A 27,743-nucleotide genomic window follows, 5' to 3' on the forward strand; every position below is an offset into this window, starting at 1 on the left:
ACTAGAAGCTGGTTCTTTGAGAGAATCAATAAAATTGACAGACCACTAGCAAGACTTATCCAAGAGAAAAGAGAAATGACCCAAATTATTAAAATTATGAATGAAAAAGGAGAGGTCTCAGCCAACACCAATGAAATTGGAAGGATTATTAGAAACTTTTATTAACAGCTTTATGCCAATAAATTAAGTAATCTGGAAGAGATGGAGGCCTTCCTGGAAACCTATAAATTACCAAGACTGAAACAGGAAGAAATTGATTATTTAAACAGACCGATTTATTCTGAAGAGATTGAAGCAGTGATAAAAAACCTCCTAAAGAACAACAGTCCAGGGCCTGACGGATTCCCTGGGGAATTCTAGCAAACATTCAAAGAAGAAATAATACCTATTCTTCTGAAGTCTCAACAAGATCCTAGCTAATAGGATCCAACAGTACATTAAAAGGATTATCCATCATGACCAAGTGGGATTCATCCCTGGGATGCAAGGGTGGTTCAACATTCGCAAATTGATCAGTGTGACAGATCATATCAACAAGAAAAGAGTCAAGAACAATATGACCCTCTCAACTGATGCAGAAAAAGCATTTGACAAAATACAGCATCCTTTCCTGATTAAAACCCTTCAGAGTGTAGGGATAGAGGGTACATTCCTCAATTTCATAAAAGCCTTGTATGAAAAGCCTACAGCAAATATCATTTGCAATGGGGAAAAGCTGGAAGCCTTTCCCTTAAGATCAGGAACACGACAAGGATGCCCACTCTCGCCATTATTATTCAACATAGTACTAGAAGTCCTTGCAACAGCAATCAGACAACAAAAAGGGCTAAATGGTATTGAAATCGGCAAAGAAGTCAAACTGTCTCTCTTCGCAGATGACATGATACTGTATATGGAAAACCCAAAAGACTCCACCCCCAAACTACTAGAAGTTATAGAGCAATTCAGTAATGTGGCGGGATACAAAATCAATGCTCAGAAATCAGTTGCATTTCTATACACAAACAATGAGACTGAAGAAAGAGAAATTAGGGAATCCATCCCATTTACAATAGCACCAAAAAATCATATGTTATCTCGGAATTAACTTAACCAGAGACGTAAAGGATCTATATTCTAGAAACTACAAATCACTCTTGAAAGTTACTGCAGAAATTTATTTTTTATTAATCTGTTTCTTTCAATATTCTGTGTAAGAATATCCTAAGGACCCTGGGAATAATAGGATGAATCACGTATGTATCTTGCTGACAATTATTGACTAATAGAGGACAAACAAACAAATAACTCTGAGGTAGAAAGCAAGAAGTACAGATAAAATGCTCATAGAAGCTTGCGGGAAAGAGTAAAGATTGAGAAAAAAACTCTTGAGGGAGCTTGTATTTGAATAATTCCCTGAAAGAAGAACAGGACTTATGCATGTAGAGAAATGAGGTTCTGTGTTGCATGTAAAGGAAAGGGCTTGTTTTGCTCGGAAAATGGGGGGAATGCGGGGGAAGTAGGGTTATGTAATGGTCAGATATGAAGGCTCTAGGCGGCTAGGCTGCTAAGATCTTAATTAGCCATCAGTGGGATATTGTTAAGGTGTTTTCCACAAAATTAAGGTGGCATTCACACAACATAAAATTAACCATTTTAAAATGAAGAACTCAGTGACTTTTAGTATATTTACAATGTTGTGCAGCTACTACTTCTATCTAGTTTCAAACATTTTCTTCACCCCAAATTAAACCCAATGTCCATTAAGCTGTAATTTCCCATTCCCTCACTGCCCCAGCTCTTGGCAACTACCAATCTGCCATAGTGTTTCTGTGCATCTAACTATTCCAAGTAGTGAATTTATTCAGGATGTGCCCCCTTGTGTCTGACTTCTTTCACTTAGCATAATGTTTTGAGGTTCATCCACATTGTAACATATATCAGTACTTCATTACTTTTCGGGCAGCTGGGTGTTTCAGTTGGTTAAGCATCTGCCTTCGGCTCAGGTCATGATCCCAGGGTCCTGGGATCGAGCCCCATGTCAGGCTCCTTACTCAGTGGAGAGCCTGCTTCTTCCTCTGCCTGCTGCATTACTTTTTATGGCTGAATAATATTCTGTTGAATATTTATAACACAATTTGTTTATCCATTCATCTCTTGATGGACATTTGGTTGTTTCCATCTTTTGGCTATTGTAAATAGGGTAGCTATTAACATGTACATGTAAATATTTATTTAGGCACAAGTATTCAGTTGTTTGGGGTATATATCTAGGTGTGGAATTGCCGGGTCATATGGCAATTCTATGTTTAGCTTTCTGAGTAACTGACAAACTTTTTCTACAGTAGTTGTGCCATTTTACATTCCTACCAACAATATACAAGGCTCCAGTTTCTCCACATCTTCACCAATACTTGGTTTCCACTCTTTTATTATTACTACCATCCTAGTATGTGTGACATGGTATCTCTGTGGTTTTGATTTGCATTTTCCTGATGACTAATGATGTTGAACATCTTTTCATATGCTTGTTGGCTGTTTATATATCTTCTTTGGAGAAATGTCTATTCAGGTCTTTTGCCCACCTTTTAATTGTGTTATTTATCTTTTTGTTGAATTGTACAAGTTCTTTGTATATTCTTGATGCTAGACTCTTCAAATATATGATTTGCAAATATTTTCTCCCACTCCATGGGTTGTCTTTTTACTTTCTTGATAATAATCTTTGATTCACAAAGGTTTTTAATTTTAATTTTTTATGAAGTACAATTTATCCATTTTGTTATTGTTGCTCATACTTATAGTGTCATATCTAAAATCATTGTCAAATCCAGGGTCATGAATATTCATCTCTATGTTTTCATATAAGATTTTTATAGTTTTAACTCTTATATTTAGGTCATTAATCAATCTTGAGTTAGTTTTTATATAGAGTGTGAGGTAGGAATCCAACTTCATTTTTTCACATGTGGATACCCAGTTGGCCAACCACTATTTGAAGAGACTATCTTTTCCCCATTGAATGACCTTAGCACCCTTGTTGAAAATTAGTTGGCCATAGATATATGGGCTTATTTATGGACTCAATTCTATCACAGTGGTTTATAAGCCTATCCTTGTGCAGGTATTATACTAATTTCATTACTATAACTTTGTGGTAAGTTTTGAAATCAGAAAGTATGAGACCTTGCTCTTTCTCAATATTGTAGGGCCCTTTGCAATTCTATATGAATTTGAGGATCATTTCTGCAAAACAAGGCTGTTAGAATTTTGATAAAGTTTGCATTAAAATTATCACAGGATTTGAACAGAGAAGATGATGTGACTAGAATTGAATTGTCTTAGACAACATTCTACAATATGGACAGGAAAAGGAAAAGAGAGGAGTCTGGGAGACCATTAAAAAGGTTAGCACAACAGAATGGCTCAGACCTATATTGTCAGAGTGAAGGAAAAGGACAAATGCCAGACAGGCTGTAGAGGCAGACTTGAAGGGACTGAAGAAATTCGTCCATTCATTTAATGATTTGCACCCTATTGTTATATGCCCCAGGCCATGCAGATGCTATGGTAAACAAGATGGATATGTTATTTTGCTTTCATGGAGCTTGAATTCTAATGGGGCAGAAACAGGGGAACAGTAAACAGTGAAATAAAGAGCAAATTGTGATTGCAGTGCTATGAAGAAAATGAACAAGCTACTATTATAGAGATAACAGAGGAAGGCCTATTTTATATAGGAAAGGCCTCAATGAAGAACAGCTATTTATTTATTTATTTATTTTTAAGTAGGTTCCGCCCCCAGTGTAGAGCCCAATGAAGGGCTTGAACTTACAACCCTGAGATCAAGAGTTGAACCTTTAACCGACTAAGCCACCCAGGCACGCTCCCTCCCCTTTATTTTAAAAGATTTTATTTATTTATTTGAGAGAGAGTGAGTGAGAGTGTGAGCATGGGCAGGGGGGAGGGGCAAAGGGAGAGGGAGAAGCAGACCCCCTGATGAGCAAGGACCCCCCCCCAAGGTTGGGGCTCCATCCCAGAACCCCAAGATCATGACCTGACCCAAAGGCAGACGCTCCACCGACTGAGCCACCCAAGCACTCCCCTTTTATTATTTTTGTAAGATTTTATTTTATTTATTTATTTATTTATTTATTTATTTATTTATTTATTTAGGGGGGAGAGAGAGAGAGAGTGTGTGAGTGAGCCTGGGTGGGGGAGGAGCAGAGGGAGAGGGGGAAGCAGACTCCATGCTGAGCACGGAGCCTGAGGTGGGGCTCAATCCCAGGACCCTGAAATCATGACCTGAGCAGAAATCAAGAGTTGGAGGCTTACAGTTAAGCCTGAGCCACCCATGTGTCCTTCTCAGTCTTTTTGTGTGTATGCTGAGTAGTCTGGTTTAGCAATTTGATTTTTTTTTTAATCAACTCTTGGTCTCATTGATTTTTCTCTTTTCTCTTTCATTGTTTGTACTCTGATCTTTATTACTTTCTTTCTTTGCATAATACTTTGGTTTAATTTGCTCCCTTTGTTTAGTAAGGTAGAAACTGAGGTCACTGATTTGAGAACTTTCTTTTTTCGTTATGGGTATTACCCCGTAAGTACTGCTTTAGTGCCATCCACAAATTTTGATATGTCATGTTTTAATTTTCTTTCAGTGCAAAATGTTTTCTAATTTTCCTTTTGATTTCTTCTTTGACCCATGGGTTACTTAGAATTATATATTGATTTCAAATATTTGGAGATTTTCCAGATGTTATTCTGCTATTGATTTCTAATTTAATTTCATTGTAGTTAGAGAACATACTTTGTATGCTTTAAATCCTTATAAGTTTATTGAAAGTTGTCTTGTGGCTCAGTATATGGTCTATCTTGGTAAATATCTTGTGTATACTTGAAAAGAATTACATTCTTGTGTCTTGTAGTGATCTATAAATGTCAATTAGGTTAAGACGGTTAATGGTATTGTTTAGGTCTTTTATATCTACTATGGTCTGAATGTTTGTGTCTACCTTCAAATTCATATGTGGAAATCTTCACCTCCAAAGGTGATAGTATTAGTAGGTGGGGCCTTTGGGAGGTAATTAGGTCATGAAGGTGGAGCCCTCATAAATAGGATTAGTACTCTTACAAAAGAGATCCCACAGAACTTCTTATTCCCTTCTATCAGGTGAGGACACAGAGAAGATGCTGGCCATAGACCAGGAAGAGGGCCCTCACTCAACCATGCTGGCCCCCTGGTCTCTGACTTCCAGTCTCCAGAACCTATGAAAATTAAACTTCAGTTGTTTATAAGCTGCACAGTCTGTGGTATTTTGTTATGGCAACCCAAACTGATTAAGACAATACCCTTGCTGATTTTGTTTCTACTTGCGCTATTATTATGAGAGAGTTTTTAAAACCTCTAAAAATAGGATATGCTTATTTTTCCTTCAAGTTGTTTCAGTTTTCTTTCTCATTTATTTTGAAGCTCTGTTATTAGATACATAAATGATTAGGACTTTTAAGAAAAAAGATTTTATTTATTCATTTGATAGAGAGAGAGAACACACACAAGCAAGGGAAGGGGCAGAGGAGAGGGAGAAGCAGGCTCCCCACTGAGCAGAGAGCTCCATGTGGGGCTTGATCCTAGGACCTGGGGATCATGACCTGAGTTGAAGGCAGACACTTAACCAACTGAGCCACCCAGGCGCCCCCATAAATGTTAGGACTTTTATGTCCTCAAGATGAATTGGCCTTTTCATAATTATGAAATGACCTTCTCTTCCCTGGTAATATTATTCGCTCTGAAATCTACTTTATGTGATATTATTATAGCTGCTCCAGCTTTCTTTTGACTAGTGTTAGCATGGTATATCTTTTTCCATCCTTTTACTTTTAACCTATTTTTGTCTGCATATTTGAAGTATAGTTTTTTGTAGATGAAATATAGTTGGGTCTTGTTTTATTTATCCAGTAAGACAGATTTTAATTGTGTTGTTTTGACCATTGCTTTTAATATTATTATTGATATGAGTTAAGTTTATATCTGTCCTCTTCTTACTTGTTTTCTATTTGTCTTATCTGTTCTTTGTGTCGTCTTTCCTCTTTTTCTACCTTATTTTGGGGTTTGAGCATACTACTTTATCGTAGTCTATCTTCAGTTGAATTATGCTGTATCACTTGTAGAATGCTTACACTTAATTATACAATATACTTTTCAATAATATACTTCCATGTCTCTCCTCCCAACCTTAATGCTATTGTTGTCATACATTTTACTTGCTTATATATAAGCTATAAAACCCACAATGAATGATGACTATTGTTGTTTTAAACAGTTATTATCTTTTCAAAGATTCAAGTTGTAAAAAAAACCCAACATGTCTCTTGTTACTATTTCCATTGTTCTTCATTCATAGTGTATATTTCTAGAAATCTGGAGTCATTTTCTGTCTGTCTGATGGAGTCCCTTTAACATTTCTTATAGTGCAAGTCTTTTTGTTATGGTCTTTCAGTTTCTGTGCATCTGAAAAAAATCTTTATATTGTCTCGAGTTTTTAAAGATATTTTTTGGTGAGTATAGAATTCTAGGTTTACAGCTTTTTTGTTCAGTACTTTAAAGATGTTGCTCCATTGTCTTTTTCTTGCACTGTTTCTGACAAGAAATCTGTCATCTTTACTCTTGTTTCTCCATATATAGCATGTCCTTTTTTTTGACTGGATGCTGTTAAGATTTTTTGGTTTATCACTGGTTTTTAGTAATTGTATTATGAAATATCTTGTTGTAGTTTTCTTTGTGTTTCTGGCATTTGGATTCATCAAGCTTGTGAGACCTGTGAGTTTATAATTTTCATCAAATTTTGAAATGTCAGTCATATTTCTTCAAATGTCTATTCTGATCTTCTTTCCCCAGCCCTCCTTTATCCTCTCCTTCATGGACTCTAACTACAAGTATGTTAACCTGCTTAAAGGTTTCCCATAGCTTATTGATTCTCTTTTTAATTCCATTTTCTCTCTACAATTCATCTTGGAAATTTTATATCGTGTGTCTTCAAGTTCACTAATCCTTTCTTCTGCACTATCTATTCTTCCATTAATCCCATCCAGTGTATTTTTCACCATAGAGATGGTTTTCATCTCTAAATTGGATTTAAGAAAATTTTTATACCTTCCTTGTCTCTACTTAATTTTTTGAATATATTACCATTATAATAACTGTTTTAATGTTCTTGTCTGCTAATGCTAATGTCTATGTCAGTTGTTAGTTTCAGTGATTGGTTTTCCTTCTCGTTATGGGTCATATTTTTGTTTCTTTACATGCCTTGTTATATCTGATTGAATGGCAGATGTTGTGAATTTTAGCTTGTTGGGTGCTGAATATTTTTGTATTTCTATAAACACGCCTGAAATTTAATTTGAGATGCAGTTAAATAACTTTAAGATAGTTAGATCCTTTTGGATCTTTTTATTTTTTGGCAGCACCCAAGCAGCATTTAGTCTAGGGCTAATTACTCTCCAATACTAAGGCAAGACCCTTCTAAGGACTCTATCTCTTTGAATTGGGAGGTTTCTAGTTGGCCTGGTGTGAATAGCCACTATTCCTGGCCCTCTGTGAGTGCCCAGTACTTTTCCTTTTAATGCTTTGAGATGGCTTATTCTTTCCATGAACTTGAGTACAGGCATACACTGATCAGCACTGCTGAATTCTCAAGGAAGACCCTCTGCAGATCTCTGGGATTCTCTGTGTTGTTACCTGGTTTCCATATCTGAGTTGTGAACTCTAGCTGTCTTGTTCTCCCTGGTCTCACAGCTCTTGCCTTTCCCTCTTGTTCTGCCATGGCCCGTAAGTTCTCTGAAGGTGATAAGCTGGGGCAAATCTTGTTCATTTCCCATCTCTGAGGCAGTCTCCTTCATTGCCTGATATCCATCTTGAAAACTGTTGTTTTATATATTTTGTCTGGCTTCATTTTGTTGTTGTTGGTTCAGGTGGGAGAGTAAATATGGTACTTGTTACTACATCTTGGCCAGATTCAGAAGTTCCCCTAAGGCTCTAATCTTAATAGTTACTTCACATTTTTAGAAGAGGAAGAGAAACATTCCAAGAGTCTATAACCAGTAGCCTCTGGTAAAACCAGTCTGTAAAATGAAGTGTGACTGTTGTTTAATCTGCCTATTTAATGCTTTTTAAACATCCAGAATATTATAAAGGTTTGCTGTGAGTAGTGGTTTGTAGATTGTTTGGGCCAGACTTCAGAGCTCTGGGGCCTCCTTTAAACATGCCAGTGACATTTTCAAAACACAAGGGGCCATTGATAGATTGCAAATCAGTTTTCACTCTTACTTGGTAGTCATTCTGCAAATTGGTTCTGCTTCTACTTTTGTCATCTGGGCTGCAATTAAGGAAAATTTACTTTCTAAAGGTGTTAGTGGTATGTAGGGCCCTCTAACATAGGCAATTTACCGTGATTTGAGGGTTTATGTCTTGGACAGTAAAAACCTTTCCTAGTCCAACTCGGAGAAGTGCTGTGTGATTCGTGTTTATCTTATTCTTAAGAATTTATTTGAAAGTGAAGGGAAACTCTTACAGTCTTATTTGCATGAAAAGAAAAGACCAGTATTTTAATTAAATCAAAGGAGAGAGAGGGCTTAAGGAAAGCTGAAAATATCTTTGACTAATGAATATATTCATAAGCACTTACTATGGGTATGTCACTTGTTTTGGCAATGGGGAGACAAAAGAATGGGTAGGCTACTATTTACTTTTATGTACCTATGTGAATCTCATAGATTTGTCTTCAAAACAAGTCTTATTTAATAGTAATTTATTTTCCCTTTTCTTTTTTTTTTTTTTTAAGATTTTATTTATTTATTTGATACAGAGAGACAGCTAGCGAGAGAGGGAACACAGGCAGGGGGAGCAGGAGAGGATGAGCCTGATGTGGGGCTTGATCCCAGGACTCTGGGATCACGCCCTGAGCCGAAGGCAGACGCTTAACGACTGAGCCACCCAGGGGCCCCTATTTTCCCTTTTGTTTTCTTCTTCTTCTTTTTTTTAAGTAATCCCTACAGCCAACGTGAGACTTGAACTCTTGAACTCAAGACCCCGACCAAGATCAAGAGTCACGTGCTCTACTGACGGAGCCAGCCAGGCACTCCTGTTTTCCCTCTTTTTAAAATCAGTTGCATCTAACTGTCCATGAGAGCTTTGGTTAACATGAAGTAATTGGTGTTATTTCAGTGTCATATAATTTCAGGTAAAAGCAGAGAATCCTGGAACTCCTGGCTGGCTCAATCAGTGGAGCATGTGACTCTTATCTTGCGGTTGTGAGTCTGAGCACCACATTGGGTATAGAGATTACTTAAAAAATAAAAATATAAATTTTTTTAATTAAAAAAACACAGAATTTTGCTGTTATAGGTAATTTGAACAGCCTGATTGTAGATGAATATGTAATTTCTCTAAGGCTTTTGAGATACTGGAAATAGCTTTTTCTTCCTTAACTGACTGGGGCTCAGGGTTACCCAGTAAGGAGCTTACAGTTTAGCTTTGGACATAAATATAAATAACAGAAAAAACAAAACAAGGTAGGCCTGCTAAGTGCCACACTGATTGGTACAGATACTAAGTGTTATAGCATTATATTGGACAGAGAGGTCCCTGAGCTGATCTATCATAATATGAAAACAGGTAGCTAGGATTAAGAAGTATTCTGAACTGGGAAGCAGTGGATATAAACGTTCAGTGGCGGGAATGTTGACTGTATGTCGTGGATACTGTACAGTGAGGAAACAGTCTGTCCAGAGTAGTTAGAGATCAGGTGGAAAAGATAGGTGAGTTCTTTGATTTTGTGCTTTATACAGAGATGGCAGTGAAAATGAGAAGGTTCACTGAAGAGACTCTGTAATGGAAAAAGCCAAGGACCTGGTGACCAAATGTGAGGATTGAGAGGGAAGAGTCAGAGGTTTTGAGCTAGGACAAGTGCAAATAGAAAAGTCAGAAAGGAGAGCTTGAATGAAGTGATGCCAGAAATCCCTGAAGCTTTTTCTAAAAATTCCCAATTTCTCTGTGTGGTTCCTAACTGGACAGCACTTTCCCTATGGTCCTTTGCCCTTAATTGTTGAGCCTAGCAGAATGAAATGGAGTTTGGAAGGGCATTTAGAGGTCATGAGGTCACCTGGCCTAATCTCTTCATTTTACAGATAAGCAGATCTGGGGCTTCAGATATTGTGACTTCCCTTAGGGCCACACAGCTAGGCTGGCCTCTTGGCACTGTTTTCTGAAATTCTTCCAGCAAATACTGCTTGTTAGCAAATTGAGCCTTGTGTTTCCCCACTATAATTCAATTAGTGTTTGACTTGATTCCTCAAATAGTTTTTCACCTTCAAAAATCAAATAAATTAATAGTTAAAATAATTCCTTCTGAGTGAAAAAACCACTCAGAAGTAATTAATGCCAGACTGGGCATTGATGCCAGACTCGGCCTGGGTGAAATGAGTCTGCTCTCTTGCAAAGTGCTTGAGCTATTTGACAGGAGAAGGAATGAGTAAGTCTGAAGGGATTCCTACTGAGAGTCCTTTCCAGAATTTTTAAATTGAAAAACGAGGATGTGTGGTGGAGATCAGTAAAGGATTTGCTTTCTTTCTTTGCCCCTCTAAACCCTAGTCGTATGACTTCTCATGCATGGAACCCTGAATTCGTGAGTCCTACCCTGCCCGAGGAGAATGAGATTAGCTAATGCGCTGAATAAGTGAACTCCGTTGCTTTAAGATGCCTCAGGTGGAACCTGGGGAGAGCGCCTTCTCTTTCCCCTCCCAAGCCTCTTTCCTCATCTTGCCACATGGCTGTCTCTCTTTCCCCGTTCTCTCTGCCTGCGTCCCGCACTTCCTCCCTCGGGAGTCAAGCACCCCCACGCCCTCCCCGCTTTATTTATTTAGGGCCACCCGACTGCATCCACCCGGCAGCTTCTCTCGGGTCCACGGCCTTTTAGCGAGTGAGGGGCGGAGCTGAGTGAGCATAAGCCCCGCCCCTAGCCTTGGGCGGGGCTGGTGGCCGAGCGGTTCCGTTGACTGGTGTGGGCGGGGCCTGCTGCGAGGGGCGGAGTCAGGAGGTCGGGCCACGGAGAGGAGGGTGGTGGTGGTGGGCCCCGCTGAGGGTGGGAGGCGCGGCACCGAGGCCGGTAGAGTGTGGCGCAGCTGTGGTGGCGTTTCCCGCTCGCTATGCGTCGGGCGAGGGTTCCCGAAGGTAAGTACGGGGAGGGGTTTGGGCGCCGCGAGAGCCAGGTGAAGGAACCCTCGCGGGCGCGTTGGAACCAGGTGTGGTTTGGTTGGACCGGCCCCTGGGCCACTTCCGTGCTTAGTAGGAGCGCGTGGTGCGGATGGGCGGCCTCCTGGCGTGAACCCCCAGAGGCAGGGAGACACGGGGTCTGGCTCTAGTTTTGCAGCACTTGTTCACGGCATTACCGCCGGGACAGAAAACATTTGCGTTGCTCCACACACCTCCTCCCTAAATCTCGAGAGACCTCAGGTACTGAGATTTTATGTTCTTTAAAATGCATTTCTAGTTCGTGGTTCGGGACTGGAGGAGAAACTCGATAATAAACTTGCAGTGTAGCTTTATTTTGACTTCGTGTTATTCAGTTTGCAAGAAGAGTGTGACTGGTAATGGGACTGTTATTTAAACAAGGACACCAGGATTTGCATAGGCAATGTATTGTGGAGGTTAAGCTCTGAGTCTTTGAAGCTGGGGTGCCTGGGTTTGAATCTACTTGTTAATTGTGAAACCTTGGGCAATTCGCTTAATTTCTCTATGACTTTGTTTCTGCATATGTAAAATAAGGGTAATGATAGTTCCATCCTTACAGGATTGTTATGAGGATTAAAGCAGTCAGTACTTAATTCCGCCTGGCGCATAGTCCACAATAGTCACCAAAGAGATACACTGCAGTAACGTTGGCTATTTTCTTTATTATGCATTTAGATGGGCATTAGTCTTCAAAGCTGTCAACACCGGAAAGCCTTTCCTCAGAGTTTAGCTAGAAATGCTTGGGGATTCCATTGGAATTTCAGAGACTGAATCCCACCAGATAAGTCTCATTACTTTTCTCACCTACTAGAGATGTGATCATTCACCTGGTTTCAAATCTAATCCACTCTCAAATGATACAGAGGCCTCAGAGTCTTAAAGGCTGTTCTAAAAGAGGGATGAAAAAAGGCAGCTCTTTCAGAGAGGGTATCCTCATTTTAAACCCCAGGCTCCCCTAGGTTTGTTTAAAAGAAGGTCATTATCCCTTTTATACAGAACTTACAAGTTGTGCTATTGTTGCAAAAGGAGGTAAACCAGAGTCTCCAAATACGTAAATAAATGAAACATCATAGGAATCGTAACTAGCCACATAGAATTTTGGAATTGAAAGGAATCTGAAAAATCATAGTAGCTGCCCTTTACAGATAAGGATGAGGCCCCAGGATCCAGAACCAATAAAATGCATGGTTTAGACTAGAATTCCGCTCTGCTGAACAACAAGTTATAAAATCAAAGAATGATATTACTTCTGATTTTGATAATTGTACTGTTTTTATTTTTGACAGTGTTATGGTGCTGTGAATGGTTTTTCTCTCTGCAGCATCCTCCTTGCTAGCTTAATTGCATGATTCATAATCATTCTTCAGCACCTTTGATTTAAATCACAAGTCTCAAAAGTTGCTACATCAATGATTGCTTTGAGAACAAGATGATTGTCTTAAGCTTTGTACAAACATGTTCTAACAGTGCTTTGGTTTTGTTGTTTTAAAATGTAGTCCTTTTCTCCCATGTAGGGAACATAAACAGCCAGTGTAAACAAATTGACCTACTAGGCAGTTTTTTATCACTGTGTATTGGTGAAGTTTTCTTGATCTGGTAGGATAGAACCAGGAAGTGGAACACTGAATACTAGCCCAAGGAAGTAGGACTGGGTCACCAAAGAGATACACTGCAATTGCTGCTAACTTCAAAAGCATCACAGAGTGAAACTATTTGAAGATATTGGTGTGTTAGTTGCTGACACTTTCCTGGCTCCTTGCGTGGTTCACTCCCTTACCTCCAGGTATTTGTTTAGATGTAACTATCTCAGTCAGACCCTCCTAATTAAAATTCCATACAACCCCACTCTTCCTATAATATATATTTATCTCTTTATTTACTTGTTCATTATCTCTTGTCTGCCATTAGAGGGTAAGTTCCATGAGGGCTGTGGTGCTTGCCAGTTGTGTTCACTGCTGTATCCTAAGTGCCTGGAAACAATGCTTGGTACCAGAAGGTGTCAGATTTGTGCATCTGATGCAGATCTTTCCAGCTAGGGCTAGTAATTACTTAGACCAATTCACTGTCATTTTGCACTGCTGTCCCCTCCCCCCATTTCTTGTTATTTATTCTGGTTACCCAGGAATAAAAGCTTGAGGCAATGTTAATGCCTCCTTCTGCCTTGCACTCCACATGCAAATAGCTATTACTTATTTCTCCTGTCAGTTTTTTGCAAACCTGCCATTCTTATTGTTGCCAAACCCCTATTTCTTTAAGCCCTCCTCCATTTCATTCCATTCTCTACACCTACAAGCTTTCAAGTTCCCTTTTCGAATGCCTTTACATCCTCATCTGCAGAATGAAATCCAGAGTGTGAAGCCTGGCATTCAGTTCTGTACATGATTTCAAAAGCACTTTCCCAGCTTCTGCCTCCTATATGTAAGAAAACTGATTTCCAATTTATGCTTGCAAATATGAAAATAAAATAAGGCTTTAATAATAATGCCATGTAAACGCCAAAGGTGAGCGTTGCTTCTTGACAGTTTCTCTTTCTGTTTTTATCAAATGGAGTGGATCTTTTCTGTAAGTGGGCAGGAATTCAGACAAATTAAACTGATGGCTATTCTCTGTACCAAGGACTTTTGCTGCCCTTTTGTTTTGAGTGCCCAGCTTTCAGATCCTCCCTCACATGTCACCACCAGCCCAAATACCTAGATAAGTTAAGTTGGTAGTGTTTTTTTTCTTCCTCTGAATTCTAGAAACTTTTCATACTTTTCTTAGAGAATTTATCACAGTCTATTTTTAATTGTAATTCTTCGGGCATTTATCTTTTCTTTTCGCTACACATTAGCTCCTGGAGGACAAGAATCACACACATAAAAATTCCAGTTACTTTTTTAAGGAAAAATAAGATACCCACTTCTTTGTTTTTTAAGTAAAAGTGAATTTAAAGTTCTGTTTTATAGGTCTTTAAGTCGTTAAATATTGAGCTTCAACAGTCATTTCTACAATATGGACAATTAAGGAAGAAGGCAGGGGGAAATTTAGTACTACATGAAAAGATCCAAATGAAGAGATTGAGATCTGGATTCGTAGAAGGGAAGAGGTGCAGGGAGAGCAACATACCCAACACCCACATAATTGGATACACAGAAGTTTAAAAAGATACACAAACTCCCTCAGGAAATCATTAGGGCAAGACAGATTTTATGGAGCAACACCTGCAGCTTTGGTTTTTGTGGGGAATTATTCCTAGCTTTATTTTGTTTTTGCATTTCTATGCACAAGTAATACTGTCAGTCTGCTTTGTTTTCTGAGCTGGGTAAGACTGAACTTTCTCTTCCTCTTTCAGGTCTGCAGAATGTAGTTTAAGGGCATTCTAAGGGCAGTGGGAAGCAATGGAAAGAGTTTAAGCAATGGGGTGAAATTATCAGATTTATAGTGATGAAGAAAAAAGAAGATATATGCCAGAAGCTTTTAGTTCTTCAGAGAAAAGAGATAGAAGATACTTGAATTTATCTTTTGTGAGAACCTTCCGGTTTTATTGTTTGATCAGCATCTGGTTCAGTGTATTTTGTTTCATTTCATTACCAACATATCCTTGCACATACTCCAGTTGAGTAAATGCTTTTATTTTGCATGTGACTTTTTCTGATAGATTAAAACTTGTCCCTAGAACATCTGTGGACATTTCTGAAATTTGATTTTCTCTCCTGTTGCCTCCCAAACCGTGACTGGGGTTCTCCCATTCTAGGACTCTCATTAGCCTAACTTACTCTCTTCATTCTTGATTTTGAGCACTTACAGGTGTCGACTAAATTTATTTTACCATTCCTAGGATGAAGCTGCAGTTTCTATTGGTAGGAAAGTGTTGGTAGGGAAAATATGTATAAAACTTCTAATCTTTTAAAATGTTAAAACTTTAAGGTAAAAATCTGCGTATTATTTTTACTAATAAATAGCTAATATAAGATCAGGACTTAAAGCTAATATACTACAATTTATTATTTAAATTGTAGTATGATGTAGTATGATTTAAATATGTAATTGGTTGTAAGCTTTGTCCTTGGGGGAATTTCTTATGTGCTAACCAGTGAAGTTTTACTGTCAGAAAAGGAATCTTGAAATCTTTACTTTGGAGTAAAGCTTCCTTTATCATACTCTATAAGCATCTGTGTTTACCCTGAGTTCTCCTTGTTTTCAAAAGCCTTAGTTACGGGTGCACATCAGATAGGATCATTCATACAAATAATAAAAGATGGGGTACAGACTAATTACACATCTCTAGCACATGGTAAACACTGTGTAAGTATCTGTTAAATAAATAAATCTGTATTTTTCAGGATTTTGTTGGGATACTGTAGCATACTAGTATGTTTAACAACAGAATTGATCTAGTAAAGAGGAAGAAATTGATGACTCAGGAGACATTAAGGAATAATGAGCCATTGATTACTTTGAAGATCTCACACACTTTGGCAAATGGGAATTTTTACGTGCCTCCCTCCAGCTGTTAGTTGAAAGAATAAGTGAAATGTGTACCACTAAGTACATGGCAGTACATAAGTCACAATTTCTACACTGTAGTTAGGGAGGTTCTCAATATACAAGATGTAATCTTAGGTGATTATAATTGCTAAAATGGAAAAAAACCAGGATGATGACAGAAGATTACTTTGGGGAAGGAGCACTGTAGTTAGGTGGTCCTGAAGGCTTGTTGCAGGAAGTGGCATTTGAACAAAGGCCTCAGTGTGAAGAGCTGAAGGGAGAGCATGCTAGGCAGAGGGAACACAGGTATAAGAGATGAGATGGGAGAGTGCTCAGCGTGTAAGAGAAGTAGGAAGGGGCTGTTCCCACGGGAATCTAGTGAGTCGGGTGGTGGGAGGCACTCGTGGGTTGCAGCTGGAGAGATAGGAAAAGGTTAGGCCATGCGGGTACTTGTAGGCTCTTAGCAATAAATCAGAGTTTGGATTTTATTCTAAGGGCAGTGGGAAGCAATGGAAAGAGTTTAAGCATTGGGTGAAATTATCAGATTTATAGTGATGAAGAATATGACCCTGGTTAGTGCAGGAATAATGGATTGTGGGGGTTAGAGTAGAAGGAAAAATAGCAGATTGAAGGTTCTCTGAAGAGACTATGAAATAGATGGTGATTGTTGTCTTTGTGGGGGGTTCTTTGGCAGCTGGTTGTTTTGACTTTGTTTTGTTTTGGTTCGTCCTCACTTCTCCCAGTCTTCCCAGCCAGAGAGCCAAGCAAGACTTCTTTGGACCTGCAGTATTTTACCACTGCTAATTGTGTAAAATTCCACGTTCCTTTTTTTCATGCTTCCTATAATCATCCATCCACCCATCATTCTGCCAGTGATCCCAGTCCTCCAGGAATCATCCTTCAGAGTTTTCTGTGTTCCAAGTGTTCTGTGTTCCCATCTTCCTGGAACATACACTGGGAGTGTGCCTTCCAATGGCAAAGCTTGGGAAGCCAGGAGTAGGGCAGGTGTTCTGGTAATGGGAAACCCAAGACAGTGACGTTAGGAGGCTGAGAAGAGTAGAGGAGAGCATTGCAGCTGCAGTGAACATCCCTACCTCTCAGTTCTGGAACCAGTGGAGGGACGTGTTGTCAGTTGGACTCAGTTCAGGACCTTCTTCCTTATCCTGGCAGCTTTGAGTCCACTATTGGAAAACAAGAAGACTGTCAGCTGTTATTTCTACCTCCTCACTCAGTCCTTTCCTTAAATCTATGTATAAATGGAGCCAGTTTCAGAGAATCAACAGACTCATGTAACTTTTGTCAAGGTTTTTGGATACTCCTGTCAAATTGTTGGGTGCAGACTATTCTATATTGTGTCCCAATATTGAATATCTTACACATATTTTATTTCTAATTCTTGATCTTACACATATTTTATTTCTAATTTTTGTATCACTTTTTTTTTTTGCATATATAGCTTTTCTTTATCAAGAATCAGGGTAAATAAAAGGTACCTCAAATAAGAGATGAGATAAACCTTGGAAAAACTGGGACTGCTTTGTGATTACAGAAATGAGGGAAAAATCAAAGAGGGGGTGGGGTGGGAATTAGAGGAAGGATATATTAGTAAGGAAGGAAAACAGGAAAAGTTGTAACTGATTCATCCTGTGATATGTGTGGGGAGAAGGTTACTATGTATCTTCCACTTTCAGATCCTGTTAGATTTTTAATCTGTTCTGCAGTGAATTTAATTTACAGATATGACAAAGATGTGCTTTGTTTCTATTGGATGTGTTTGGACCTAGTATTCTGAAAGGCGGAAATAAACAGATAAAGATTATATACTATTACAGCAGACTTTCAGTAAAGTAGCTGGTGAGTTTGAAGTAAGAATTTCTTAAGGTGCTTTTAATGTAGTTTAAAATGAAACCCAACTCTCTTGGCCTGTTCTCAGGAATAATTCCTGCCCCCTTCCCCATGCCCATTCCTTTTTGTATTCTCTGGGTCAGTTCCCATTTTCCAAACCAGTCCCTAATGCCATGCCCCAGGTCTGTACAGGGATTTTCTTTTGTCTTTTCCTTTGTCAGTTCCCTCCTTTAGGACCCTTGTTTCCAAACATCCAGCACCCAGTCCTGTCCCCCTGCTGAAGAAAATCTGTAGCTCTTCCAGGTCTGCTTCCTGTCTTTGGGAACAGGATTATTCTTCATTTCCCTTTATGTCTTGGTGTAAATCACTGAACCCCTCTCTGCCATAGTAGTTGAGAGTGGATACTGATATTTACTAATGTATCTGTCTTGTAATTTTGGGTATGGTCTGGTCCGCTAGTCAGTACCAAACAGTGTCCATGATGTGTGAAAGAAATGGAGTTAAGAACTTCTCTGCTTAAATTTTAGAAGTAAAAAGCTGGAGAATCTTTGGATTTTCTTACAAAACATTTTTTGGCTGTCTGAAACAAAGATGGACAAGATCCAGGACAATAATTGCATATAATGGACAAAAAGATAGGCACAATGATGATGGGGAAAAATGCTTTAAAAAAAGCTTTAACTGATGTTAACTCTACTGGAATTGAAATAAAAAGCTTAATTTTAAAAAAGCCTTAATCAATGCCTATCTATTTTAAGCAGTATTTGTCAACAAAATTTTAACATAACATGAATTTGGACAGTTTTCTGTCATGGTATTTCATCCATATTTTTACACCCCTGATATAAAAAAAATAAATCTATTAATTTTTTTAACTTTCCCCTCCTTTTAAAAAAACCGTATCCTGTGATAGCATCCTTTCTTGTGTCCTCCTTATTTCATAATTTAGCCCTTGATTGTCCTTGTGATGAGGCCAATACTCAGGGCCTATTCTATACCACACTCTTGATAACATGTTGACATATGATGTTTTATGAAGCTGGGCCACTCCTTGTACATTGCTACACAGACCTGACCCCTCCTGGTGGCAGAATCAGAAAGCTGCTCTTCTGTGCATGGCTTTCTTTCTATAACCTGATAGCTAATGGACGCTTGGTGTTCTGCCCTCTTCAACCTGTATCTCCAAAGGTGATTTAGAAGAAGGGGATGCATGCAGTAGTACTATAAGGAATCGAGAGACAGTGTGTGCACACCAGGCTCTCAGGTCAAAGCTGTGATCACCATACAGTGCTCCCACCCGAAGCTGTATGAGGATGTGGATCTTGTAGCCTAGGTTTATTCATCTGTAAAATGCAGATAAAGATATCTGAAGAGTCTCTATGAGGAACAAGTAATGTGTTAGATGTAAGGCATGCTTCGAATAGTGCCTAGCATTAGTACTCAGTAAATACGAGTTTCTTAACCTCAACAGTATTGACATCTTGGGCTAGATAACTTTCTCTTGTAGGGGCTGTCCTGTGCATTGTGGGATGTTTAATATCATCCTTGACATGTAGCTGCTTAACAACCCCCCAAGTTGTGACAACCAGAAATATCCCCAGACATTGCCCACTGTCCCCCTGATGAGAACCACTATACATAAATACAATATTTACTAGCTCTTAGTCTACCTTTGCAAATCACTGTCCCTCCTAGAGTCTGGCTGGTCCCTGAAAGTTCTGATCTCATCTGACCCACTTCTTTTTGTCATGTTGGACTTGTCTGAGTTGATTCACTGGATGAATATCAAGGTTAGTTCTTCCATTCTGGGTTAGTATCTGGACTTAGTCTCATTAGAGCCACATGACCCACCCCCAGGCAAGCCAGCTGCCCCTGGGAACCAATCTACAAGACTATATTGTGACTCTCCAGCAGAATGAAGGCAGATTCTTTTCCTATTCTTCTTCTTCTTTTTTTTTTTTTAAGATTTTTTTTAAGTAATCTCTACACCCAGTGTGGGACTTGAACTCAAGACCCCACAATCAAGAGTCGGATGCTCCACTGGCTGAGCCAGCCAGGTGCTCCCCACCCCGTTCTTCTTTTGAAAAGCCTAATATACCTATGAACCTCCCCCAAAATTCCAAGTTTTATTCCCACATGAACAACATAGCTTTTTTTCTATTCGTTTTTAATTCTGGGGTTCTTTTATCAGTCCTCTTCTCTCTGTTTTATTTCCCTGCCTGGCCATAAGATGATTTTGCAGAATTTTAATTGCTTCAGTTTCACAAAATAAACATTAAATATATAGTAATAGCAGGGTTGCTTTTTCATAGTTTCACTCCTGACCACTTAAGAATAAATTTATGAGCCTTCATTGATTTCCAGAGGACTCTTTAGAGCATATATATGTTGTAGAGGCAGTGTGGTATAAGGGGTACAAGTTCTGAAGTCAGACCACCTGGGTTCAAAACCTGATGCCATCACCTGGGGCAGATTACTTCTCCTTTTATGCTTCAGTTTCTCCTTGGTTTTCCTGTCAGTAAAGCTTTGGCGAGAAGCCACAGTCTGGCTTATAATAAGCTTAGCCACTAAATCTTAAATATTGTTAGGTTACTGGATTGATTTAGCTTGAAGGAAAGAAGACCTTATTTAAAGTGAGACAGTGTGGTATAGCAAACAAGTACATATAGATTTTGGAGGTAGTCAAATTTGGACTTAAAATACTAACCCATTAATTGGATAGTAACTTGGGCAAGTGATTTCTTCCTTTCTTCAATTTATTATAATAATAATTATTATTATTGGGAGGGGAGCAAGTGATTTAATCTCATTGTTTTTCTCCACGGCAGCATCTTCATTTCCAACATATGATTTTAGCTCCCTTTTTCCAGAGAAAATTCAAGCAGACGGGTGTGCTTTCAAAGTTCTGCTCCCATATCTGCCTGGCTTTATTTTTAGTTAGGCTGAGAATATATGACAGTCTTCATCTGTGACCCCTGTCTGTGCTCTCGTGGTGTACCATGCATACATGTAACATCCCACTTAGTGAACTCTTGAAATTTTTATATTGCATATCATTCTTCCCCATGAGATAAGTTCTTTGCAGATAGGATTTTCTCTTATCTTTGTCTTTCTATTGCTTAATGCATAATGAATGCTTAATAAGTATTTGTTGAACTAAGGAATAAAAAGTAATTTGAAACAAATAGCTGTGTATTAGATCCAGTTTATTGACTACTTATACAGAGCTGGGTCTTTTACTTATCTCAAATGCTTAAAACAACTATATGAAATAGGTGTTGCCAGCCTCATTTTCCAGATTAGGAAAGTAGGGTTCAGATCATTTAATCTTGTCCAAGGACTGAGGTGGAGAATTGTAGCATTTTGTCCCCATAAGAGTTGTAGTCACAGGACACAAGATCGCCTCTCAGGAGTTTTTTTTTTACAGTAGCTACCGAACGGCAGCCTGCTCAGGAGGGAGCAAGATGAGCAAATACACGTCCTGATCCCCTTTTTCCCAGCCCACATCATGCCAGAGGGATGAAATCAACCAGCAGCTAGAGGGCAAGGGAGCCTATAGGGTGCAGACTGTAGAGGTCAGCATCCCAGGGCGTGGAGCAGGGTGGAGATGAATCTGAAAAGACACAGAGGATATCCAGCAGAGTCTTCCCCTTCCTGTCCCTTAGTACTCCGTCTTGTGCTTTGGGCATAATACTTATGTTCCTAACTCAGGGGAAACACAGTCAGTCACTGACAGTCACTATTCAGTGCATTCATACTCCCACCTGGAACCACTGCCAGCGTTCACAGAAGGGAACAGAGAAGAAAACTAAAATAAAACAAAACTGCTATAGTCTTGGCATCTGTAGCTAGTCTTTTGCCTCAGGTTGATAACTGGTACCTATTTTATGTTCCCCTATTCTCTTCCAACACCTTAGCTTGTCAAAGTTGTTTACTGGTGGAGGACCCCAAACCTTCATTCCCACAGGATCCAAGTCTGTAGTAGTCCCATCTTCATTGAGTTGCCAGTTCCCCATTGACCAGTACTGTTAGACGGGCCCCACTGAATCCCTCAATTCAGACGTAATTGTCCTCCCCACACTGTATAATGACATCCAAGTTTCCTCCTGGAAATCCAGATCAGTCACTTCACTGGGACAGTGACCACTCTCTTACTAGATTGGATGGCCTCATAAACCACACATGGCTAGGGGATAGGCTTAGCTTTCAGTTTGGCAGGACTAGACTGTTTCTTGGTGAAAGCATTCCTCCACCAAACCTGAGGTTGTCTTTAGAAGGAAAGGGGTATAGTGTCATGTTAAATCACAGGTTCTGGAATGAGACAGCACTACAAGTTCTTTTTTTTTTTTTTTTTTAAGATTTTATTTATTTATTTGACAGAGACAGCGCACAAGCAGGGGGAGCAGCAGAGGGAGAGGGAGAAGCAGGCTCTCCGCTGAGCAGGGAGCCCAATGTGGGGCTCAAACCCAGGACCCTGAGATCACAACCCGAGCCAAAGGCAGACGCTTAGCAGACTGAGACACTCAGGCATCCCACATCACTCCAAGTTCTGATTCCACCAACTACTTGCTTCAATGACTTCAAGCAGTTACTTAGCCTGATTCGGTGTCTGTTTGCTCAGATGTAAAAGGAGAGTGACAGTAGTATCTCCTAGGGTTACTGTGATGATTAAATATAAGCCCAGTGCCTGGCACACAGTAATAATAATTATCACTGTTGTTATTGGTATTAAAATACATTATAAAGTTTAAAGTATAAGTTTGTAAAACAATATGTTCCATCATTTTAACACAGAAGCACACACATACTCATAATACAGACATATTCTCACACCTATATATGTTTATAGATACATAGAAAAGAATGAAATACATGCAAAAAATATTGACTGTACATGTCTGTTGTGTGCTAAGATGATGGATATTTTTCTATGTGCTTTTCTATATGCCTTTAATTTTTATGATTATTTTTATGTTCAAATGGCAAAAGTTACTCAATTTTATGAATAAATTAAATGTGACTCAAGAAGGTAGTTGAGCCAGATTTCATCACATAAAAACATAGTTTTTAGCCCAGGGTTAGTCAGTCCTTGTTGATGAAATCAGGGAGAATATCACTGTTAGCCAGTTCAGTCTTTTTGAGAATTGAGGGTGCATTGAGTCAGGGACCATTGCAGTTCTGATACTAGGTTTATATTGTTGATAATGGGTCTCCATGTCAACAAAATGAAGTGTACCCTCAGGGAGCCATACAAACACAGACATTGCCCGAAGATTGAACATGAGTACTTCAGAAACTGAGTGACACTGATATGACAGTGAGCGACACTGATATGACAGGTATTTGATTATTCAGGAACCTTCCATGTTTAAGCATCAAAAGCAAGCAAAAAGGGGGCCTGGGTGGCTCAGATGGTTGAGCCTTCGTTCAGGTCATGATCTCCAGGTCCTGGGATAGAGCACCATGTCTGGCTCCTGGCTCAGTGGGGAGTCTGCTTCTCCCTCTCCCTCTGCCTCTCCCCCTGCTTGTGTTCTCTTTCACTCTCTCTCAAGTGAATAAATAAAAGCTAAAAAAAAAAAGCAAGCAAAGAAGTGTAAGCAATGATTCATAGCACCAAAATGAGTAAATTGCTTCCGAAAGAGTGATTTCATTTTCTCAGCTATTTCTGCACTTCTTCAGAATTTCTAATCCCATGAAGTTCAGGCCAGGTCACTGTGGAAAGTAAGTCCAGCTTCTCTTTGAGGTCTAATAGATTGATTCTCTCAGGATGCTCATGAATTTCCGGAAGTCTTAGATCTGAGTTTGGTAAATACCTTCAACAACTTTCTGCTACTCAGTCGTCTAACCAGTTAAAATAATGTTAACTTTCACAGCCAACTTCCACTCCTTACAAGTAACCCATAGATTGTCAAAGGAATTAGAACAAAGAAAAACTGCCTTGTCTACTTTGTCATGGGTCCATTGAGCAAGCAGTGGGTGATTGGGAAAAAGGCTGACTGAGATCCGTAGGACCGGTCATCTTGCTTGGTCACCTGATTACCAACAGGTCCATTGAGCAAGCAACAGGTGATTGGGAAAACGGCTGACTGACATCCCTAGGACCATTCATCTTGATTGGTCACCTGATTACTAACAGCCTGTCTACAGTGGGCTTTTATGTAGAACACAGATATTTTTTACATTCTGTGCTGTATTGAAAAGTTCATCCACATACATCTGCAAACCTCTCCTCCTTTTTAAACTTTTAAAAATTTTTATTAAAAAGAAGATGAAAGGGGCGCCTGGGTGGCACAGCGGTTAAGCATCTGCCTTCGGCTCAGGGCGTGATCCTGGCGTTATGGAATCGAGCCCCACATCAGGCTCCTCCCCTATGAGCCTGCTTCTTCCTCTCCCACTCCCCCTGCTTATGTTCCCTCTCTCGCTGGCTGTCTCTATCTCTGTCGAATAAATAAATAAAATCTTAAAAAAAAAAGATGAAAGTACAACATAAGAGAATATACTCTCCACTTTATTTATTTTTTTTTTAAAGATTTTATGGCCAGCGAGTTGGCCATGAGTCAACATATATACCTTGGGCATTCATTTCTCCTGACACCATATACACTGCTCAGAATTGTGCCCTATGGGAGGAGTTCCCTTCACCACTCTGTCAGGACCACCCCTGAAAAGAGCTACATTGTCTCATTTCTGGTTGGGGCTAGAGTACCATGCATGTCCATTGATAAATGAGCATGTCTTTTCCCTCCTCTGCCAACTGGTCGTAGGATCCTCTCCACAAGCGTGTGGTGAGAGAGGTCACGAGGAAGATTCTACAAGTACCAGGTATTCCTGAGGTTTACTTGTGCCTTCCAGACCTATTCAGGCCCAGTCTTGCTTTTAACATACCAGGTAGAATGCTTTTGTATAGTCCAGTTTTACGAATCAGTCGGTCAGATAATACTGTTCATAACAGGCTGTTCTTATTACATAGTCCCTTGGTTTCCCATGGGCGGGTATGTAATCTTTACCTGAGCTCAGTAGCAAGCCAGGAACCAAATGGACAAAACTTACTGACAGTACCCTAAGGAGTCTATAACTCTTATTCTTCTCCTGATGCTTGCTCCTTACCCCATCCCCGTCTGCCATGTCATTTGTAGTACTAGTGGGTGTGCTAAGGCATAGCCCCAAGAGTTAGGGCAGCTTTTATTGCTGAAGAACCTTCTCTTGAATCAGGCCCCAGTAAAAACCGGCAGCCTCATGGGTTACCCAGTATATAAGCCATAGCAGCATATCCAAATATGAAGCTCACAGTTGTGTTACGTCTTTCTTAGTGAACATAGTGCCAAGTGTAGCAATTTTATTTTAGATGGAATATCCTGCCTCAGACCTCTGGAACCATAGAAACCATCTGTGTGGTACATCCTTAACTTCCATGCGTTTTATCCTTCATCTTCTGGTTTGTACATGTGTCTTACGAAGGCATCCTGAGTGCTTGCTACTTCTTGTTCACCTGATCCAGTGAACATAATGCCGTCCATGTGATGGTCCCGTGTGGTGATCTGTGGGGTATTGAGATAACCGACGTCCTGCCCGCCTGTATTATGGCAGTGCAGAAATAGCCCTCAGGTAAAACATTGAAGGTGCACTGCTGTTTCTGGCACTTGGTGGCAAATTGCATCGTATTGTTCTTACTGATGATGATAGAAAAGAAAGCATCTGCCAGGTCAGTAGTTATCTGCCAGATACCAGAGGTTATGCTCATTTTCTCCAGCAAGAAATACCACACTTAGAAGTGCAGCCGTGATTGGCCTCTCCATCTGTTGTTATGTTCCAGGATCTTTCTGGCTTTGGTCCAGGTAACCAGGCAAGTTAAAAGGAGATATAATAGGAATCAACGCCTCTGTATCCTTCAGTGTTTTTGATAGTAGTACTGATTTCTTCTCCCATGGATGTGGTACAGCTTTCGATTTACCTTCGTAGTGGGGAAAGGGGAAGAGTTCCAAAGGTTTCTTCATGGCCCTTTCTTCCATATGACTTTTATGACATAGGACAGGAACCAATGTGAGGACTTGGCCAGTTACTAAGTATATCCATTTGCACAAAAATTTTAGGACTAGGGAAATAGCCACAGGATGGGCCTGTGGTCCCATTATACCCACCATGAGATACCAGGGTTAACTTCATCACTCATCTCTTTTCTGGAATGAGATAGGTGCTGTGACTGGTGGCCATGTTTTGGATCTTCAGGGATTAGTGTCAGTTTAGACCTAGTATCTAGTAACCCTTGGAAGGACTATACATTTCTCTTTCCCCAGTGGGCGGTCACCGTTGTGAATGGCTGCAGGTCTCTCTCAGGGAAGGTCTGGAGAAGGATTGTTGGGATACGCTTGCGGCCATGTATAGGATCACAGTAATCTCCTATTTAGTCCTCCTTGGTCTAATATCCTTTGAATGTACTCCCATATATGCACCCCAGACTCCTGCTGGTAAAAATTTCTGAGATTCTGCAAATTTTTCAGTATAAAGGCAGTCTCTTCCCAGAGTTGGCTTTGAACTTCTTCCTGGGTTCTTGTGGGAGCTCTCATTAGGGTGCAATGAGGGGTGATAGGAATAGGTTGTGAGGAGAATAGGCATCCCCCTAAGTGCTGGGCTCTATACTTATTTGCCTACTATACATGGTACCTTGTATGAAACAACTTATCCTGCTTCCCAGCTCTTTCCCCCTCGTCTATTCCCGATGCCACTTAATGTCATACTTCATTGTCCCTTCCAGAGGGAAGACCTGAGACATGATACTCTCCTCTAGTTCTGCTCCTGTGGACCGTGCACAGTAAGGCACAGACAGACATTCAAGCTTGTACATAACGCGGTACCAGCAGGGCCCACCACCCCCTGAGTCCCACATTCTCAAGGGATCGGTGTGGAAAGTATAGCACTGTAACTTCCACCCTCTTGTCACTTCTGCTACGGATGGAGAATGGGCTGATATGGGTCTGGGGCTCCTAGGCAAGGTTAATCTGCCTCAGAAGAGCTAACGTTCCACCTGCTCTTATTCATTAACAATAGAGCTCTGGGACTGCAGGGCAAGACTTTGGTCAGGTGGCACTCTGGTCTAATGGGCGAGCTGAAGAAGCTAGCTGCTTTTATAGGGCACTCTGAGCTTAGGAAGGGGCCAGTTACATGTCTATGTTTTCCGATAACTAATTCCTTCTTAACTGCATTTCCAGCATCAAATCCAGCAAAGTGGGTTTTGAATCATCTCAAAGGAAGCACCCTTATAATCAGTTAAAACTCACCATACCTGAATATTCAATGCCTATAGATAGATATTTGAAATCATTACTTCGATATAATTTATTTACAATTATTGGATCTGTCAGAGTAATTTCCTAAAATTAGTCACCAGGAAAACTGGCAAACTAACTCTTTAAAGGATATTATTTGGTATCAGTGGAGAGTATGGGCTGCCGTGTGTAGCAAAAGTGGCATCAGTTTGACATCTCAAGCCCTTTGTCCTCGGGTGGAATGATAATATTAACATAATTGTATTGTTCTATATGAAGAGTGTAATATTAATATCTCTGACCGGGGGCCCAGTGCATAATGCGTAAGAACTATCCACAGTTGTTAAAATGCAGCACAGCACAGTGGTTAAGAGTCAAGACTGGAGCCACACAGCCTGGGTTCACTTCCTGGATGGCAATTTATTTAATGTCTCAGTTGCCTTACATGTAAAACAGGAGTAAATAGTTACTATAGAGGATCCTAATCTGAAGCAAGCTTCACCTTCTCATCTTGATGCAAGAAGTCTGAAAAACACACCTTGGGGGTGCCTGGCCTGCTCAGTCGGAAAAGCCTGTGACTCTTAATCTCAGGGCCGTGAGTTTGAGCCCCAGCTTAGGTGTAGAGATTACTTAAATAAATAAACTTTAAAAAAATGGAAAACACCTTTTGAAAAACCCTGCTTGAAATCTAACAAAATAGAGCCTTTTTAGATGGAAGGTGCCCTCAGTCCACCTGAACTGTAACTCCTAGAATTTCTTAGTAGTAAAGAAGGCAGGTGGAATGCACATGTTTGATTGTGGTTGAGCTGTTGATGGGGCATAAGAGAAACTATATCCCTAACCTGGGCTGTGACTTCTATCAAATATAAATTCCTGCCAGAATAGGTGTAAAATGGGTCCTGTGA

At 39.9% G+C, this 27,743-nt stretch overlaps 1 protein-coding gene across 5 annotated transcripts in view; it reads left to right on the forward strand.

Annotated features, from left to right (window-relative positions):
• The window catches only part of SGK3 (serum/glucocorticoid regulated kinase family member 3), a 138,623-nt gene that overhangs the window by 51,160 nt on the left and 59,720 nt on the right, over positions 1-27,743 (forward strand). For 4 of the 5 annotated variants that reach the window (XM_008706742.2, XM_008706744.2, XM_008706743.2 and 1 more), the window contains exon 1: positions 11,061-11,203. The exons of the other annotated variant lie outside the window; for it this stretch is intronic. The gene's annotated coding sequence lies outside the window, so the exon portion shown is untranslated. Of the gene's footprint in view, positions 1-11,060; positions 11,204-27,743 lie in introns of those variants that run through there. 5 annotated transcript variants of the gene reach the window in all.

This window comes from Ursus maritimus, unplaced genomic scaffold, assembly GCF_017311325.1.
Source record: "Ursus maritimus isolate PB19 unplaced genomic scaffold, ASM1731132v1 scaffold_9, whole genome shotgun sequence".
NCBI classification, from domain to species: Eukaryota; Metazoa; Chordata; class Mammalia; order Carnivora; family Ursidae; genus Ursus; species Ursus maritimus.